Source organism: Pseudochaenichthys georgianus, chromosome 14 (assembly GCF_902827115.2).
Source record: "Pseudochaenichthys georgianus chromosome 14, fPseGeo1.2, whole genome shotgun sequence".
NCBI lineage: Eukaryota > Metazoa > Chordata > Actinopteri > Perciformes > Channichthyidae > Pseudochaenichthys > Pseudochaenichthys georgianus.
In genome coordinates, this window is record NC_047516.1 from 12157326 (window position 1) to 12164155 (window position 6830).

Consider the following 6830-nt stretch of genomic DNA (forward strand, 5'->3'; position numbering starts at 1 on the left):
GGTAAGGAAGAGACAGGACAGGCAGAGAGAAAGAGAGAGAGAAAGTGATGGAAGTCAGGGAGGAACTGCAGGTATAGTCACACAAACGAATGTAGGCTTAATAACCCCATCTATCTATCTATCTATCTATCTATCTATAACGTAGTCTTCATTTAGAATATAGACAATAGGCATAATTTTAAAACAACATCTTTGTTATGATGTCATAATAACATACAATTGTATAAAACACAATTTGCTTACATCTTTGTTCTCTTTTGAGAATCAAACAAAACTGATTTAAAGTTAAAAAAAATAATGCAAACAAACAAGTGAAATGAACTAAATTGCTGAATTGATTTTAATTCACTGGCAGGAGCGACAAGTGAGGAGGAGCAAGAAGTGAGCAACGAGGGAGAGATTGAACAAAGAGAAAGAGTAGAGGACAGAGAGAGTAATGAACAGGAAGAAGACAGAGAGACTAAAGAAGATGGAAGAGAGGCTGCAGGTTATGGAAAGGAGAGAGACATGGAAAATGAATGTTGACAATGTTGTGTGATCATTTTAGCCTCTTCTGCATGTCCAGATCATTAATAGTAACACTCAACTGATTGTTATGCATTACACTTTAAAAAAGAATTGATGCTGCAGCCCACTGACATGGTTTGAAATCAATATATTATCCAATTTGTGACCCCCCACAGGACTTAAAAAGCACCTAACTAGATCATGAAAATCCCAAAAAACTCGGGGGAGTATACCCCGAACCCCCCTAGCATGTTTGGACCTCGGTATTTAGGAAATCCTGGATACGGCCCTGCCCAAGGGGGTCCCGACTGAAAAAGTTTGGGAATCACTGATCTAAAGTATTCCATGGATGGAAAGGCAGGGACAGAAGCACGGTGAGAGGAGGGAGAGAGACATCAAAAGTGGGTGTTTTCCTGGCCAAATAATTGTCTCTTCACGTGATGTATTCTTATTTAGGAAATGTAACTCTTTATCAAGAACAATGCCCTCCTACTGACAAAAAACAATTGGTTAGGGTAAGGGTTACGGTACGTTCACACAGCAGCTTCAGAAGAATCTTCCAACGCTTCTCTGCCCATTGACTTTGAATGGGGTTGACGTCACTTTGCCTCGCTTTTCGCCGAACTGCATTGTGGGGGAGCGAAGCGAAGATTTCCAGGATGTCCAGGATCTCCAGGATTCAAAAGTTGAGCAATGTTCAACTTTTGAAGCTGAGCTGGAAGCGCCAGCCAATCAAACACGTTTATGCAAATCTGACAGTAGAAGCGCTAGCCAACCAAACCGCGTGTAAGCAGGGAGAACCAGACCGCAGTTCATTTATTCATATTCCAAACGAGAAATTACGGTAGCAAATCACCCGGTTCTTTACGACCAGAACTATTAACGGGATACAAACCGGAGGAACCAGGCGTTCCTACATCTCATTGGGGATGATAAAATCCAGCGGGAGCTCGACGGAACAACGCAAAATGTGAAAGTGTTCCAGGATGTCTCTGCACAGATGTCCGAACGCGGATTTTCGAGGACTTTCCTGCGATGTAGGGAAAACGGCAACGGCTTTACTGGAGTCCCTGCAAGGTACGCTCACTTCTAACAAAGAAGTCTATTTTATCCTTACATTAATGTTCGACAACCCGTGCTTTTATGGAGCCCCGAAGAGCTACATAGCTAGCTAAGGCAGATAGCCTTAGCTAGAGCTATTGTTTGCTAACACCATATGTGCCATTGTTTACGTTCAGTTTTTCTTTTCTATAGTTGTTGTTGCTATTTAGTATTGTGCTGCAGTAGTTTGTGGAATTAACAAGTCATTTTGCTGTTCTAGATGATTACATTTGGACTCGTGAGGAGGAACATTCCTGAACAACGGTTGATGGCAGTGTTCCGTCCACATCGTCATTGAATCCAGAACGGACCCCAGCCGAAGAATCGACACCAACTCAACCACCAACACCGAGTGCCATCACGACACCGCAGCGCGTGGTTCTAGGTAAGAAATAGAAATGGCAAAGCGACTGGAATTGTGTTTTGTTTTTTTAAACCTTGGATCATCCATCGTCAGTAATTAAAATAAGCTATACCACTGTGTGGAAATGCTCTGTTTCAAGTAAAGTCTTAGCTAGTAAGCAGCTAGTACAGTTGTGTGTGACATCCTATCATATACATATATTTATATTCATTATCAACAGGCTGGACATAATGTAATTCACTTTCACAATCATTGTAAACATCTAGGGCCAGAACTTTCTTTAGTTCACCTTACTGTTGTTCTGTTTATACATGTTATTCTTATATCCTTGTGTGACCTGTACCTGTCCTGTGTTTTTTCCTTATTGCTAATTATTATCTTATTGTCACCCAGGCAAGAGGAAACGAGGAGGAGAGGATCGGGCCCAGCAGGAACGGCACCATGACTGGGCAGCCGACGTGGCCCGTCTCCTCCCTGATACTTCAAAAAACCTTAATAGTTATTGTACATATTATATATTGTTTATCTAGTTAATTTTTAAATGCAACATTTGTACTTCCTTGTTTATTTATTTTCTTTAAAATGTTCATTTTATATTTACAATTCCATGTATATTTATGCTGGCTGCAATACAGTTTTACATTTTTTATTTGTATTGTTTAATGGCATGCCTTTTTGATACAACATTTGTATTTTTATACTGCCATCAATAAAGTACTTCTTTGACTTATCTTATCTCTTGTTGATAATGAATGGCACCCAACATAAAAAAATCATAAACATACATGAATTTATAAAGCAATAACAAACACCATCAGTTAGGAAAAAGCCCCTTACTTTTAAGAGATTTAAAGCAAGAAATTGAGTTTGCTAGCTTGAGGTTCTCCTCTAAAACATTATTACATGTTTATTTTGTAATGGTATTAAGAATACATGATAAATACATAATACATGTAGAAATTGCTCAATTGTAATACCCTCGTTCTACTAGACTCAAACAACACATTCCTTATATATTTCAAAGATGAGAGAACAAAATAAACCTATAACCCATTCAAGCAAGCTTTTAACATGTCTAGAAGAAAGATTGAGGTTATATTTAATATATTATTTTATGTTGTGGATACTTTAGTCTCCATCCATGTTTACAATTGTCCACACTATTTTACACTTGCATTTATGAATATAGTTTTTCTGTGTTTTACACTTTAGTATTTATGTTTATAGTTAGCTTTGATATTCGCTTAATTTATTAGAAAGATTTTCTTTTCATGATCTGATATTTCCTCAAATGTTCTTATTATGGGGCAGTACTTACTGGTGCTTGAAATTCAAATATTTACTAAATATTCAATTCAGATAACATTTGTTTAAAACATTTGACAAACACATGTATATGAAAAAAAAAGGATTTATTTATGTTCAATACAATGCATATGTAGGTATTCAGGTAGCGCATCAAAGACACCTTGAGACACTGCTACCCCAGGCTCTGCTGCTGGTGCATTCCACCCATCATCATAGTCCTCTCCATGACTCTCGCAGACGTTATGCAGAGCACCGCATGTCAGCACCATGGATTTCACAATAAACAAGAAAACGATCGCTTCCACATCCTCCATTGTTGTGTGTGTTTTGTGAGTTGTGTCGCATTGAAAATGACGCCACTGCAGTTTTACCCAGCGTCGCTCCGCCCAAAAAGCCGATCGTGCCGCCTACACTGCGTTCAGAGCTATTTAATAGAAGAGTTACGACATCTCCGTTCACTCCAATGGACCACTTTTTTACAGCAATGGCGGATCGTGGAGCCTCTCAATCGTTCCCCGGAAGTTAGCGCCAAGGCTGGCAGAGCTGTGGAGTTGCAGCATAATACACCGTTCGTGACGGACTTTTAAAGGTAAGAAGAAGTTTAAAGATTTATATTGCGGATATTATCAGTACATCTGATTCAAATGAACATGTGTATTAAAGGATGTCAGTGGATTATCCCTAAATTAGTAGATTTAAGGAACGTTTACAGATAACAGATTAAGCTAGCATACCGAAGCAAGTTAGCAACACACGTTGAACAGCCTTTTAATTGTAAATTCCGTTCTCTTAATGTCATTTCGTCCAACATGTTGAATTAGAGAAGAGGGGCTTCTAAACGGGATTGTATGTGGGGGTGGAGGGAGTTAAATATTAGATAAATATAACTTTGGTGCGTGTAAGAGTGAGTGTTTTTAGCAGAGCCATATTGTGTCCTTGTGATTCTGTTGATTATTACCTGTCTGTATAATGTTGCAGCTCAGCTGATTCTGGATTGATGGCAAAGGGAGAGGCACTTAAGTGAGAGTGAAAACACAAAGTACGTTTAATACTACTGTTTTATATAAGTAAACACCTTATCTCCCCAAGGCATTTCCCATCCAATAGGTGTGCTGTGTGTGTATAACCCTTTCTCCTGTCTGTTACTCCCTCTTTCAGCACAAGAACCAGAGGGGGATTCAATGGAGCCTGAATACCTGCACTGAGACCCTCACCCTGAGTCTCAACTCTCAGTGTTTTTCAAGCCTTTCCCTGTTTTTTTGTATTAAACAAAACATTAAGCTTTCCCAATGGTGTGGTTTTCGTTTTGTGAAAAAGTGCAAATGCAGTGTTTGTATATAATTACATCACATATTTTGTTGCTGTTGGTCGTGAAATTGCTCCTGCTGACTTGAGCCAGCCATTTTTTCCTCCGCTCTGTGTCAGTGGGGAAGCCGTACATTCATACTCCTTTCTCTGAGCAATTTGAGCATCCCCAGGCAGCACATCAAACCATGGTGGCTACTAGGAGGCAGCACAGCAAACCAGGACAACACGGAGGAAAAGGCACCGACAAACTGCATGATATGCTATTCAATGTTTATTGAATTCCATGTATTTGTAATGGATGTTCCTAAAACAACACATTTAACATCATCATTATCATCATATGCTGCTAGTCCTGCTGCTGCTGCTGCTGCTAGTCCTTTGATAGTCACCTGTCGGTCTCCTGTCCTTTCTGAAAGCCATAAAGATGACATTAGTCATTTAGATAACTTGTGTCCTCAATTACCAGGGGATTACTGAAACTACCATGAATTTAAGAAAATGGTAGAAATGAATCCAATCTGAATTTTAAAGCATTACTTTAGATCCCCTCCCTCTAAATGTATCAATAAACATTAGAAAGTGATGCTCCTGACTACCATACAAGTTTAAGAAGATAATATTGGTTTGAAAGAATTCAAAGCTATAAATAAACAGCAACAGGCTCTTTAACAAGGCACTGTTAGTAACATGTAAACTAGTTGTTCACACTAATCCTAATATTATCACTTAATATTAGCAAATTCGATTTTATTTTTTAAAACATATTGATGTAAATACATACACATATCGATTTGTTGTATAAATATTGCAAATCAAAACCTTTATTCACTAATAATTAACAAAAATCGTAGTTCTATCTCCTGTTATCAATGCATTCACATTGCCCGCCATGAACTTCCGGGGAACGATCCTCTTCTACATGAACCACGTGACGATAACCGTTTTTGGACTTCCGGTGTCGTAACTCTTCTATCTATATGGCGCTGACTGCGTTGCTACCCCAGGTCCTAAACTGTAATGGAAATGCGCCACGGCCTCGGACGGCCAGCGAGGCAGCCCGAGGCCTGAGCGAGGACGCTTAGGGACGCTTAAACGGGGCTACCCCGCTGCAGTGGAAATGCGCCATCAGATTTTGTGTGTGTGTGTGTGTGTGTGTGTGTGTGTGTGTGTGCGCGCGCACGCTCTTGCCTATGCAGCAGTTACCGAGATTGAATTTTGTCCTGGTTTTCTCAGGTGATCAGTACTTTCTATGCCAATGCATCAAGGCTGATAGGAGCAAAACATCATTTCTGATTGGAAGCTTTTTATTTTATTTTTATTATTCCATTCAGGAACGGGTGACCTTATTGACAGGCTGTGACTAAAATGCACATGTGTTTCATTAAAGGGAATGTAGAGACTTCAGGTACTGTACGTTATATGCATATATGTATGTCTGTGTGTGTGTGCAAAATGTATTGCTTGTGTCCTTGGAATAGCTTTTATCTGAGTGCATTTGGTTTGGGGGGAGCAATATGTGTATACTTGACTTAGATAGGTTGTTTAAGTGTGTTGTTTTACCAATACTTGAATCTTTGTAAGGGCCTATTTCAGTTTTACACCATGTAAGTGAGAATGTTCTTGTAAAGCGAGATCCATAAGTCTCCAAATGGGTATTTACAACAATTGATTGTACAGTGTAAAACAACAAGAATTTATAAGACCTTGTCTTGTCTGTGGCCCTCGCCCTAAACCTAAGAGTCGCTTGTACAGATGTTAATCATCAAAAAAAGTCAAAACACTACTATGAAACAAAAAGCAAATTCAATTCCCTAAACACCGTGGGCACTCAAGTGACATTTAGTTTCTGTGGACTATTTCCAGCTATTGCTTTTGTGCACAAGTGAGCATCTGTAACAGCAGGGCATTGTTGTTTTTAACTTTGAAGAGCAATTTCAAAAAGTTGTTTGCACCAAAATAAGTGTCTCATGTTTCCATGTTTTTTTCAATGTACAGTCTTAGTTTGCAAACTAATTCAAGAGGTTAGCAATATAGTAAGTATTATTAGTCAAGGAGACTAGAAACTAATGTACATAGTGTGTCATTTCAAGAGGATCCTGACAAGTGTACAAATGTGTAACAGAGAGAGGGACTGGCAAAATTGCCTTTTTTCAATCACTGATTGATCTCAGCTCCTCAGTATTAACAGTTAGTATTTTTCCTCCTTTCTCTTGGCTTTCCATCTCACTCCATCCACCCTTTT

The 6830-nt window shown here is 39.1% G+C and overlaps 2 long non-coding RNA genes across 2 annotated transcripts; both read left to right on the forward strand.

Annotated features, from left to right (window-relative positions):
* The first annotated feature begins 1248 nt into the window (after positions 1 to 1248).
* Positions 1249 to 2519, forward strand: LOC139435146 (uncharacterized). Its single transcript, XR_011644407.1, has 3 exons — positions 1249 to 1584; positions 1829 to 1993; positions 2366 to 2519. It is a non-coding gene; the product is annotated as an uncharacterized lncRNA (long non-coding RNA).
* A 1201-nt stretch (positions 2520 to 3720) lies between these two features.
* Positions 3721 to 4498, forward strand: LOC139435119 (uncharacterized). The gene is made up of 3 exons (XR_011644393.1): positions 3721 to 3869; positions 4259 to 4319; positions 4439 to 4498. It is a non-coding gene; the product is annotated as an uncharacterized lncRNA (long non-coding RNA).
* Positions 4499 to 6830: the final 2332 nt, after the last annotated feature.